This window comes from Balaenoptera borealis (assembly GCF_965194805.1).
Source record: "Balaenoptera borealis genome assembly, chromosome: 15".
Classification (NCBI taxonomy): domain Eukaryota; kingdom Metazoa; phylum Chordata; class Mammalia; order Artiodactyla; family Balaenopteridae; genus Balaenoptera; species Balaenoptera borealis.
In genome coordinates, this window is record NC_138871.1 from 49,042,493 (window position 1) to 49,055,726 (window position 13,234).

A 13,234-nucleotide genomic window follows, 5' to 3' on the forward strand; every position below is an offset into this window, starting at 1 on the left:
TTTGGAGGTGAATTATCTTATATTGAATTAAAAACCACATTATCTTTAATAGCCAAATCATATTTGCTACAAGATAATGTTCCACCCTGACTTATTGGAAAAACTGAAGTTTGTGAAGAGGTGGACATTTGAATGCAAATAAATTAAACAGTATTCTTTGTAGAATGTAGAGATGCTATGAGAATTTATACAGAGTTACATACAGCAAAACTAGATTTTTAGAAGTTGAAAAAATATGGAGGAGTAAAAAATAACAATGTGGCAGTAAAAAGATGGAGTTACATTAGTACACAAATGCTTAGCATAGTGACACATTACTATTAGAAGGTATCAGGTTTGATTAAGAACTTCCTAGTTACCAAAGCAAAGAGGGAAAGCCTATTATGAATAAATTCACAATGCCCAGATAATTCGTTTAAATGACTTGCTCACTGAAAGTTACTCAGTATCAAGGGTTAGCAAACATTTTTTTCTGTAAAGGGCAGAGAGTAAATAATTTAGTCTTTGCAAGCAATATAATTTTAATCTCTGTAGCAACTACTCAGCTCTGCCACTGTAGCATGAAAACAGCCTAGACAATACATAAATAAATGGATTTTGGCTGTGTCACAATAAAATTTCATTTACAAAAACAAGCAATGGGCTGGATTTTGCCCTCTGGCTGTAGTTTGCTGATTGATCCCTGCCCTGAACCATCACACATAGGCCACCATATACTGTAAGAGATTGCCTCCTTGTGAATTTTCCTACATAAAAAAATACCTTTACACTTTTGGATCTTATAATTCTCCTCAATCTTGTCCAGTGGTATAACTGGTATAAACAATTCTATCAGTGTCCAGAGGAATCTGTTCCAGGTATATCCTTATCTGATGGCCTTACTTGATCCAAGAAATTGCTAGAAAAAAAGGTGGATACTAAATTTTTAAGTCAGTCTTTCATAAGCTTATCTTAAAGTAAAACTTTTAATAAGAATTAGACTGCTGAGATCAAGGTGATATTCTTCATAGAGAAATTCAAATAGAAACATTTTGTATATCCTATATTGTTGATCTTATGCCCTAAGAAAGAAGATATATAAAAATTAATGGATTCTATGCAAGAGGAAGGATGAGTGACAATTATCTGGAAGGAGAATGCTCGTTAGATGTGTAGAAACATCTTGCACTGCTAACATCAAAACTGTAGGTTTCTTAACTTACATATCAAAAAGAATGTTGATCTTTTTGTAGTCAACCAACAATTGCCAGCACCTACAGGTAAATATTCTGCATTGCTCTCATAGTTATAATTTTTGCTACTGATTGATATCCTCGTTCTGGACAAAACTAACCAATGAAGTTTTTTTTTTGCAAAATTTTAAAAGAATGTTTCATTTATACTTTTGATGTTTCTTGCATTTGCACAATTTACATGTTTGATTATTTTTTTCATATCCATTTAATTTAACGTCTAACTGTGCACATTTCCTTACTAATTAGCTAAAGATACAAGTACTTTTTGAGGTGTTGGAATGAAGTAAATGCAAATGGTCCATTCAAGAACTGAACTCATGACTATTGTCATTGAGGTGTTATGAGATAACAGACAAACTCTGATAATAAATTGTACAGAGTAAATTCTAACCAAACCTTGGAAGTTATTCCTAGATCAATAATTTAGTAGTATATATTCAATTTATAGAAAGAAGTGAAGTAGGGAAGCTAAAAATGTAGAGAACTTTTAGTAATCTCCCCGTCCTACTCCCTCTATTTTACATTACTCAAAGAGACACATAAGTCGTTGTACGGTGCTCTTGACTTTATCTTTTTAAAATAAAGCTTATGGGACTTCCCTGGTGGCGCAGTGGTTAAGAATCCGCCTGCCAATGCAGGGGACACGGGTTCGAGCCCTGGCCCAGGAAGATCCCACATGCCGCGGAGCAACTAGGCCCGTGCGCCACAACAACTGAGCCTGTGCTGTAGAACCCACAAGCCACAACTACTGAGCCCGCGTGCTGCAACTACTGAAGCCCTTGCGCCTAGAGGCCATGCTCCACAACAAGAAAAGCCACCTCAATGAGAAGCCCGTGCACCACAACAAAGTGTAGCCCCCGCTTGACGCAACCAGAGAAAAAAACCCGCGCGCAGCAACGAAGACCCAACGCAGCCAAAAATAAATAAATAATAAAATAAAATAAAGATTATGATGCCTTCACCTTACAAAATACTGTTATTTTGATGAATGTATTTTTATAAAATGTATATCTCCCTCATATCCCCAAAGTGTATTAGGTGTTTTCAATAAAAGACAAAGTCAAGAGCACCATACAACACTAATATTGAATAGAAAACAGAGAAATGGAAAAAAATAAATGGTACATCAAAGTATGAATGATTGAATATTAATTTATACCCATGCTTTCTAAAAGCCAAGGCAAACAGAAAACTGGGGTAGTTATAGAATTCTAATTAATTCTATCTAATCAGAAGATAATTTTGACAATTTTTTCTATGTTAAATACAATGGAAGTTTTTTTGAAGATCTTTATCAACCACAGTTGAAAAAGTAATGTGTAATATTTTCAATAGTAAGATTATAGAAGAAATGTTCATGATAAAACTTTTCTTATATCATCCTTAAAGGCCAATAGCATAACATTGATACTATATTATAGGCTAACAAAGACATTTCAGAAGGAATCAAAGCCAACAAGTTTTATGTTTGTAATACTCTGATGGTATAATTTGTAAAGAAAGACATCCAGCAGATGGAATCAGATCATGAGTCTATATTAATTAGTCTCAGATCTTTGATGGAGTTAGAAAATACTGGTTGAATTCTCAGTTAAGATCCAGGTGTGTAGCTAATGTGTATTACTGATAGTAGGAAATTTAAAATACCATTTATGGTAACAGAATGGTTGTTGTTTAGATTGAAAAAGGATCCTGAGTTTCATTCTCATTTGAGTGAAGGATCAATTCATATGTCTAAACTAATACAGGCTCAAAGGAATTCTCTCAGAACCAACCTTTCCCCCATTTTGGGTCTGCTCAAGTAAATTTATCTGATCCTAAGGTGCTCTCTTTGAATTAAGTAGAGCCGAACCCTGAATGGAAGGAAAATTAAAAGGTGAAGTTGAGGTACTGTTGGACAGATGTGAGTTATTCTTTTTCGGTGAAGAGATTATCTTGCAAGGTTTTCTCTGACAGTCTAGTCACAAAAGCACAACTGCCATTTGGAACTTGTCTCCCTGTTATCAAGCCTAAGGGCTTATAAAAAGTAAATCAACTCACAAGACCTTTTGTAACCCATCATTTCAAAAGAAATAAAGCACTCTTCCTTAGGAATCTACAGAAAATACATGTTCTACTGTGCCTTCCTAAATTAGACTCAGTCCCAGATCCCTGGTCCCATGAAAATAATAAAATTAAACTCTTTATCCATTGTATCCCAGGTGACTAACAGGGTCTGATAAAACAAAATTTGACAGCAAATTGCTTCATTACTCAATAAATGAAAGTTGTACTCACTGAAGGCCAGTGTCCACTTCTTGGTGCATGTTAAGTGAGAGAATGTGGAAATCATCATCCTTAGCTTTTCCAGAGACAGCTACCTTTCCTGCTGATAATTTAACCTACTTCATCCCTAAGGAAATTACAAGCGAATGTTAACTTCCAGCTCTGTTTCTGCATGAACTGAAGGAGTTTCATGCTTTGCCAAGATTCTAGGTTCTAAATCCCCAGCGCAAAGAGGAAGACTCATTTTGCCACCTGCAAGCAAAAATTGTCCAAGTGAGGATCTCTATTACTTATTCAGCATGGTTCTGGGAATACACTCCAGATGGGTTGAATCCCTATCCACAAATTTCTACCTTCTGTTTTTATAGCTCAGCAAAGCATTATTACCTCTCCTAAGTTGTCTGAATTAAACAAGTCCCATTTCAAAAATGTAACATAGTCACTGAGACTCAGACTTAATAAAAATAGGTCTATATGTTGAGATTTGTGATCTTTCAAAAAAAGATGATGTTCCACCTTCTAATGGTCCTGACCCTCTCTCCTAACAATATCTTTCCAACTGTCTACAGAGTTCCACTCCTTAGTTAAGTGTTCCTTTCTTTTACTTTGTAAGCCCATGTCCTAGAAGGGGTGAACGCTTTAAATTCATAGATACTTTGAGTGAATTGATTTACTCACTGGCTTTCTTTCACAAGAACCCAGAGCAGCAGGAAAGCAATTTTACATAGAGTCGACCCTGCTGAATCTGATGTTTCTAAGCACATACAAATAAGCAGCAATATGTTGCATATTTAGTTATCAAGACAGCAAGCAAAAAATGATCTTTTGATATGGGAGAAAGAGCTGGGACAAGATAATTTATTGGTACATTAATTCATGTGTGTCATTTTTCTATTCCCTCACCTCTAAAACACATACAAATTCCAAGCAGGTAGCTAGACACTTGGAGATTTCTTACCTTGGAGATTTATACAAGACAGAAGCTTTATTTATTTTTGGTAAAGGCTTAATCTTATTATTCCCATGATCCAGGAGTTGGAATGGGGGTCAGGGAGGAAAGTAAGAGCAGAGAAAGGAATGTGCTTGAAAGAGGGAATAAAATAAGATATTTTTTCTCTCTCAGACTGTGAAGATAACAGAGATGTGAGGGCCAAACGTAGCAACTGAATTATTGTCTTGAGATTCCCTTTCTATACATTGGATGCCAGCTCACAATGACCTATAATTGACATAAAAATTATGAATTTACTCACTGTAATATAGAAGATATGATTTTTCAATATTTTAACTTTAAAGCTCCTTCACATGCATTTTTCTTCTAATCATTGATTTCAAAATAAATTTGTTGGCATTCTCCAGTAATAGATAAAAGGCTGATTCCAAGCCTGGGTTAGGTAAAGTAAAAGATTCTCTTGGAACGTCTCATTGCACCAGGAGGAAAGGGAGTGCTCAAAGAATGATAGGGACATATCTGTAGGATTTAAAACGATAATTTGAGCCTCAGATTATATAATGATAGTAATGAACTATAACTTATTCAACAAAATAAGAATCCATGAGTCCACACTAAAAAAATAAACATTCTTAAATTCTCATTTTCCTTGGAGTAGAAACAATGTAGAAATAATGAATCAATCAGTGTTAAATCTAGAGGGTGAAGATGTTATCCAAGTTAACATCACCAATATTGGGACAAACTGACAACGTATGCCTCCTCAGATAATTTATAAGGACTCTTTATCAATTCATGGTATTCCTGCCAAAAATGATACATAATCTAAGTCTTATCATCAGGAAACATTAGACAAATCTAAATTGAGGTGACTTCCACAGCACATACTTCTAAACAAAATGGATAAGACACAAAAAGAATGTCTGAGATCTCTCCCAGGTTAAAAAAGACTAAAGAAACATGACAACTAATTACAATGTGTGATTCTGGGTTAAGTTCAGGAGAAGGAACAGAATAGCTAAGACATTTTGGGGGACTACTGATAAAATTGCAATATGGACTATAGGTAATAATTGTATCGATATTAATTTTTCTGCTTTTGGCAGTAATACTATGGTTATATAGATAACACTCTTGTTCTTAGGAGATACAAATAAATTATTAAGATGTGAAGAGCCAAAAATAAACTTATTTTACATGTGAAGGCAAAACATTGAAAATTATTGTGAGTCTGAAATATAACATTATAAAAGAAGATAAGATGTCAAATGTTAGGGAAAAAATAAGAGAAACTAATTAATATTTATTGAGATAGGCTATGTTCTAGAAATTGTGTTCAGCAGCATACATCAATTATTTCATCCATGCAATAATTCTATACAGTGGATTTTTAAAAAAATATTGGTTAGGTTCTTTGTGCTATACATTACCTAACCAATACTTCACATGTAAAATAAATTTATCACATAATCTTAATTTCTATATTGAGAACATTTAAATGGGGGTTAAAAACAAATCACATTCCAGATATTCAGTTATCATTTTAATTCACATATTAATATTAAACACTTTCTAATGAGTGTTAGTTTATGAGTGATTAGGTTCCAAAAGATTTTCTATTTCTTCTTGATTCAATCTTGGAAGGGTGTATGATTCTAGGAATTTATCCATTTCTCTAGGTTGTCTGATTTGTTGTCATATAACTGTTTGCAATATTCCCTTATGATTGTTTGCATTTCTGTGATATAAATTGTAACTTTGTCTCTTTAATTTCTCACTTTATTTGGGCCCTCTCTCTCTTTCTCTTTGTGAGTCTGGCTAAAGGTTTATCAGTTTTGCTTATCTTTAAAAAACAAACAAACAAACAAACAAAAAACCTGTTCTTAAGTTCAGTGCTCTTTTCTTTTGTGGTGTTTTTTTTTTTTTATTTCCATTCTGATCTTTATTATTTCCTTCCTTTTGCTGACTTTATGCTTTGTTTGCCATTCTGTTTCTAATTCTTTTAGATGGAAAGTTAGGATGTTTATTTGAGATTTTTCTTGTTTCTGAGATGGGCCTGTATTGCTATAAATTTCCCTCTTAAGAATGCTTTTGCTGTGTCCCATAGATTTTGGAAATCTGTGTTTCTGCATTCATTCAGCTCAAGGTTTTGTTGTTGTTGTTGTTGTTTTCTTTTTTGATTTCTTCATTGACCCATTGGTTTTCTTTTTTTTTTTTTTTTTTTTTTTTTTTTTTTTTTTTTTTTTTTTTTTTTTTTTTTTTTTTTTTTGACCCATTGGTTTTCTAATAGCGTGTTGTTTAGTTTTCACATGTTTGGGTTTTTCTTTTTTTTTTTCCTGTAATTTATTTCTAGTCTCATAGACTTGTGACTGGAAAAGATGCTTGATACGATTTCAGTCTTAAATTTGTTGAGACTTGTTTTGTGGCCTAGCATGTGATCCATCCTGGAGAACATTCCATGTGCACTTGAAAAGAATGTGTATTCTGTTATTTTTGGATGGAATATCCTGTAGATGTCTGTTAAATCCAACAGATCTAATATGTCATTTAAGACCATTGTTTCCTTATTAATTTTTTGTCTGGACGATTTGTTCATTGATGTAAATGGAGTGTTAAACTCCCCTACTGTTACTGTATTATTGTCAAGTTTTACCTTTAAGTCTGTTGATATTTGCTTTGTATATATAGGTACACCTATATTGGTTGCATATATGTTAATGAATGTTATGTCCTCTTCTTATATTGATCCCTTTATCTTTTTGTAATTCCTTTCTTTGTCATTTGTTATAGACTTTGTTGTAAAGTCTACTTTGTCTGATATGAGTGTTGCTACCCCAACTTTCTTGTTTTTCCATTTACATGGAATATCTTTTTCCATCCCCTCACTTTCAGTCTGTGAGTGTCTTTATCTCTAAAGTGAATCTCTTGTGGGCAGCATATAGATGGGTCTTGTTTTTTTATCCAGTCAGCCACCCTGTATCTTGATTGGAGCATTTAGTCCATTGCATTTAAAGTGATTATTGATAGCTATGTACTCATTGCCATTTTGTTATTTGTTTCCTGGTTGTTTTTGCAGTTCTTCTCTGTTCTTTTTTTTTTCTTCTTTTGGTCTCTTCCTTTGTGGTTTCATGATTTTATTTAGTGTTATCTTTGCATTACTTTCTCTGTAGTTTTTGTATGTCTATTGTAGATTTTGGTTTGTGCTTACCATTTAGTTCATATGTGCTGACCTATAACTATATTTACTTGTTTTAAACTGATAGTCATTTAAGTTCAAACACATTTTAAAAGCTCTACATTTTTACCCTCCCATCATGTTTTATGTTTTTGATGTCATATATTACATCTTCATTTTTATCCCTTAAACTATTTATTGTATTTATTTCTCTTTCATTAGGGTTTTTTTAGAAGTTTTTTCTTGTTCTTTCATTTCATTTGAAACATATTCCTCTGTCTTCTCATTTTGTTTACCTTTCTCTGTCTCTGTGAAATTAGTTGAAACAGTTACTTATCCAGGTGTTGAAGGTGTGTCCTTGTGTGGGAGTATCCGTATGTAGTCTGGATATGCCCAGTGGCTTTAGTGGGAGAGCTGAATCTGAAAGTGAGCAGTGACTGCATCTTCCCCCAGGGTGTGCTGGCAACCACCACCTTGGTGGGAGGCCTGAAGTTGGAGAGACTAAAGCCAAAGCCAGATGCAAGCTTGGGCTTTTCCTGTTCTCATTGGCCATCACTGCCCTGTTGAAGGTGGAGCTGGAGGCTGTGGGGCTGGAAAAGGAGCCCTGAGGGAGCTGGGTTTCTCCTAGGTATGATGGCAGTCTTCACTTTGGTTTAGGATGTGGCTGGGGCTTGAGGGATTAGGGTTGCTCTTCTGTGGTGGTTTCACTTTTTCCCCTGGTGTTTTTGCCGTGGTTAGAGGTTGGGTCGGGGCTGGAGGGGTTGGTGCCACTTTACGGAGATGGTTTCGCTCCAGCTGGGGATGTTAGTCTTTGTCCTGGAGCTAGTTTCACTCTTTTTAAACGTGGGCAGGAATGTGTGTACTGGAAATGCTGCCTCAGCCCTGGTGAGAGGCAGGGTCAGGTCAGGTCAGGGCCAGCTTCATTCTCTCTGGGTGCACACACTCTCATCAGCAATGGCAGCCTCCACCCTATTGGAGAGCAGCACTGGAGCAACAGGTCCTGGACCAGGGCTGGAGTGCACACTCAGGCAGTCTTGGCTAGCTGGCCAGAGCCCCAGGCAGTTTTCAATCCACTGCCTCTGCACTGTGACCCGTAGTAAGCAAATCTGTACATGTGCTCTTCAAGAGAGGAGTCTTGATTTCTTACAGCCCTCCAATAAGCTCCACTGGTTTTCAAACCAAGAGGGCTCATCTTCCTGGTGTTGGACCCCAGGACTGAGGTGCCTAATATGTAGCTCGAACTGCTCACTCCCCAGGAAAGACCTCAAACCTGTGTTATCCCCATTCTCTTATGTCTCCCACTAGAGGTGCAGATCGCAACCAATTCGATTCTCCTGCTTTCCTACCTGACTCCTTGTGGGTCTTTCTTTATAGTCTTCATTGTAGAAGAGCTGTTCTGCTAGTCCCCAGGTCTATTTCAGCAAGAGTTGCTCTATATTTAGTTGTAGTTTTGATGTCTTCATGGTGGGGAGGTGAGCCCAGTGTCCTCCTATGCTGCCGTCTTGGTCTCCTCCCCTAAAAATATATTATTAACTCTTTTTTACAGATAAAGAAACTGAGGTTCAGTACACTTAGGTGACTTTTTTAGGTTTGTACAGATCTGTATGGAGGTGTGTTTTTAATCCAGGACTGTTCAACTCTAGATCATTCCACTATTATCCATTCTGACGATTTTTTTTGCCAGTCATTACCTTTTTTCTTTGGAGTTGTGGGAAAAAAGATGACATGTAGAAGGAGAGGTCAAGGAAAGACCAAGTATCCTATTGGCCTGATAGATTTTTTTTTTTAATTTATTTATTTTTTGGCTGTGTTGGGTCTTCGCTTCTGTGCGTGGGCTCTCTCTAGTTGCGGCGAGCGGGGGCCACTCTTCATCGCGGTGCACGGGCCTCTCACTGTCGCGGCCTCTCTTGTTGCGGAGCACAGGCTCCAGACACACAGGCTCAGTAATTGTGGCTCACGGGCCCAGTTGCTCCGCGGCATGTGGAATCCTACCAGACCAGGGCTCGAACCCGTGTCCCCTGCATTGGCAGGCGGATTCTCAACCGCTGTGCCACCAGGGAGGCCCAGCCTGATAGATTTTTATAATGCTGTTTTCTATTGTTTTTAACCCATTTACCTTTTGTGTTTATTTCCAATGGAAAGAATAATTGCTACCGGTGTATCTTTATCAAAGTATATTCAATGACTGGTTTTCATGATCAAAATAAATTAGATAATATCATTACAAGCATACTTTACAGATATTGTGGGTTCAGTTCCAGACCACCAGAATAAGGCAAATGTTGCAATAAAGCAAGTCATACAAACTTCCTAGTTTCCCAGTACATGTTAAAGTTATGGTTATGCTGTAGTCTATTAAGTGTGCAATAGCATTATGTCTAAGAAAACAATGTACACACTTTAATTTAAAAACACTTTATTGCTGAAAAGTTGTAACCATCATCTAAGTTTTCAGCAAGTCAAAATCTTTTTGCTGGTGGAGGGTTTGAAATATTGCAAGAATTACCAAAATGTGACACAGAGACACAGTGAGCAAATGCTGTTGGGAAAAAGGCGCCAGCAGACTTGCTTGATGCAGGTTTGCTGCAAACCTTCATTCTGTGTAAAGCACAATATCCACAAAGAGCAATAAAGTGAAGTGCAATAAAATCAGGTATGCCTAAATTTCTTTTTGGAATAAAGAATAGAGACCTGGAGATGTCAAAGGTGTCAAAAAAAAATCCATAAATATAGTAACTCTTACATTTGTTAACTTTCAAAAGGTAAACAATTTTCAAATGAGGTTTCCTACAGATTTCAAATTCTGAAATTCATATATTTTTATACAAGAATAAATCTTGAATTAACATTAGACGAGTAAATTTTCACGGTGTTATTGACTCAAAATTTCTGAGAGACTATTTATTTTAAAACAGTGGATGTCTTAACTCCTTGATATGTGCAGAATTGGGTGTTTAAACTTAAAAACAAATCGCAAGTGGAAATTAAGGGTAGCTAAAACTAGAGGAAAGAGAAAAGAAAGGGTTCTACCTTTTCTTGGAAAAAAAAACCTGAGCAGATGACAAAATTCTCACCTCCCCATGATCAGATCAACCTTCCATCACTACCAACAGTAAGAAAGCAATATATGAGTAATGATGGCAGAGGGATATGTCTTACTTGTAGAATCACCTGATTCCCCTGTCCTGGATATAGTCAAAGAAGGTCTGAATGTGAGGTAGACAGATAGGCTTGAATTTCTAGAATAAATAAAATATGTAATTAAGATGTGTTTTAATTTTTTTGAGGCAGATACATTTTTAGAGAAAATATTTTGCAACTTAAATTATAATCAAAAAATATATAGATATGTATCTATCTTTTTATGTTTATATCTGATATAAAGTGATGTACATATAATAGTGGAAATAATAATGGTCAAGGGACAGAAAACCTAGAATCTGGTTTTTGGTCTATCAAAAATAAATTGGTGATTTTGACCAAGTCACCTGAATCTAATTCATCCACACCATCTGCAAATGAATAAAACAGAATAAATAATCTCTATGATCCCTTCAATCTTTGAAGTCATTTGACTTTACTTACCCAAATTGAGCTCTCTGTGCCTATTAGTGTGTTTATCCTTAGGTATAATGAAAAGATGTATATAAAGTTATAAATCAGATGAGAGAAAAACCAGCAAACATAAAGCTGAGAATAATTTGGCCCTGAAATGAAGTTTTCAGGGCTAATACCAACAATACAAATGACCACTTATTGAATTCCTTGTGTGTCCCAGGCATTGATCCACAGTCTTTCTATATATTTCCCATGTAATTGTCATAAAAATATGTAAGCATGTAATTTTGTCCTAGTTTATTGATAAAGAAACTGAGGCTTGTAGGGCCTAAGTAATTATTTTGATGCCACCCAAATAATAAGTGATGGAGCCATGATTCAAATATTATTTTTAACAATAAATTTGCAATCACTTTTATCTTTGGACTACTACACTCTATGTGGACTCTAGTGCTCAGAGAAGGCTTTTTAAAGGGCAAGTAAATTTGGTTAAGACTTTTAAGGACTAAAAGCGAGGGAAGAAAGGGGGGAGAGAGGCTTTGAGTAGTTTTTATATTTTTGTGTTTAGTAAAGTCCAAGCTGTCATTAGAGCCTACACAAACACACAGACACAGAGCCATACACACATATATACTGAAAGATATAGTACATATTATGTATAACATCTGAACCTTTCAGTAAGCATTCATTATTACTACAATTGTTAGAGTGTTAGTTGCATTAACACAGTGATATCAACATTTATCATTTTTATGAATTTTATTCTTTTATAACTTTTTACAACTTGAAAACTTCATAGCAGTTGCTTGTACTCGTGAAAGGAGTAAAATTTACTAATTAGCAACCTCCCTTCCCAGACATGGTATATTTACTAGCCATTGCCACACTGAGTTAGTGTTTCATTTCCCACAAAAGTGTGCCTGTTAACTTTCCTTCATTTCTCACATATCTGTTAACTTGGGTGTTTGATTTTGCTTTGAAGTATTCACTGCCAATTACTTGCTCAAGTAAGTTTAGAACTATTCTTTCTATTATTCCATTTGTATATTGAGACATAATGACATGAGTAAATATATTATCATGATTATGGCATTAAATGATATTCAGATGTTCAGATGTAGTAGAGTTATTTACCAATTATATGGCAAGCTTTGAAAGATTTCTGGTAAAAATCTAAAAACAGATTATACCTTGCATTTTCTGGAAAACAGAATAAATGGAATGTTTTGACCGTATTCATGTAGGCCCATAGGTGTGTATTCACATAAATAAACATTTCATTTGGAGATAAACATTTACAGATTCTACATAGGCTATTGTGAGCATTAGAATACTGCCAACTACTAAGTTGTGAGTACAGCAATGTCATGTAGTTTAATGATATAAATTAAATCATTAGCTAGGAAACGATGTGCATTATTTCAGATGGATTATGTGTTATCAAGAAGAGACCTCATGGGGCTTCCCTGGTGGCACAGTGGTTAAGAATCCGCCTGCCAATGCAGGGGACACGGGTTTGAGCCCTGGTTCGGGAAGATCCCACATGCCGTGGAGCAACTAAGCCCATGCTCCACAACTACTGAGCCTGCGCTCTATAGCCTGCATGCCACCACTACTGAAGCCTGTGCGCCTAGAGCCCGTGCCTTGCAACAAGAAAAGCCACCGCAATGAAAAGCCACCGCAATGAGAAGTCCGCACACCGCAACGAAGACTAGCCCCCACTCACCACAACTAGAGGAAGCCCATGCTCAGCAACGAAGACCCAAGACAGCCAAAAATAAATAAATTTTTAAAAAAAGGAGACCTCACGTGTGTGCACATGTACACACACACACACACACCGAGTAAGATTAGCTCAAAATCTCAATATAATTACTTAAAGATACAAACTTATGAAATTAAGAGAGCATACAAAGCTGCACATCTTGGTACATCATTCTTTTTGATCCCCAGGGAAATGGCTTCCAGTTACACTGTAAGGGCAAGTTAGGTCTTGTCAGATCTAAGAAGCGAAATTGGTTTGCAACACAGAGCTTACATAATTATTAA

General features: G+C 35.9%; 1 long non-coding RNA gene across 1 annotated transcript in view; it reads right to left on the reverse strand.

Moving 5' to 3' along the window:
- The window catches only part of LOC309612505, a 564,995-nt gene extending 552,141 nt beyond the window's left edge, over positions 1-12,854 (reverse strand). The window contains exons 1-2 of the long non-coding RNA XR_014235226.1: positions 9,696-12,854; positions 6,646-9,395 (exon numbers count right to left, since the gene is read on the reverse strand). This is a non-coding gene — a long non-coding RNA (uncharacterized lncRNA). The remainder of the gene's footprint in view (positions 1-6,645; positions 9,396-9,695) is intronic.
- Between the last annotated feature and the right edge of the window lie 380 nt (positions 12,855-13,234).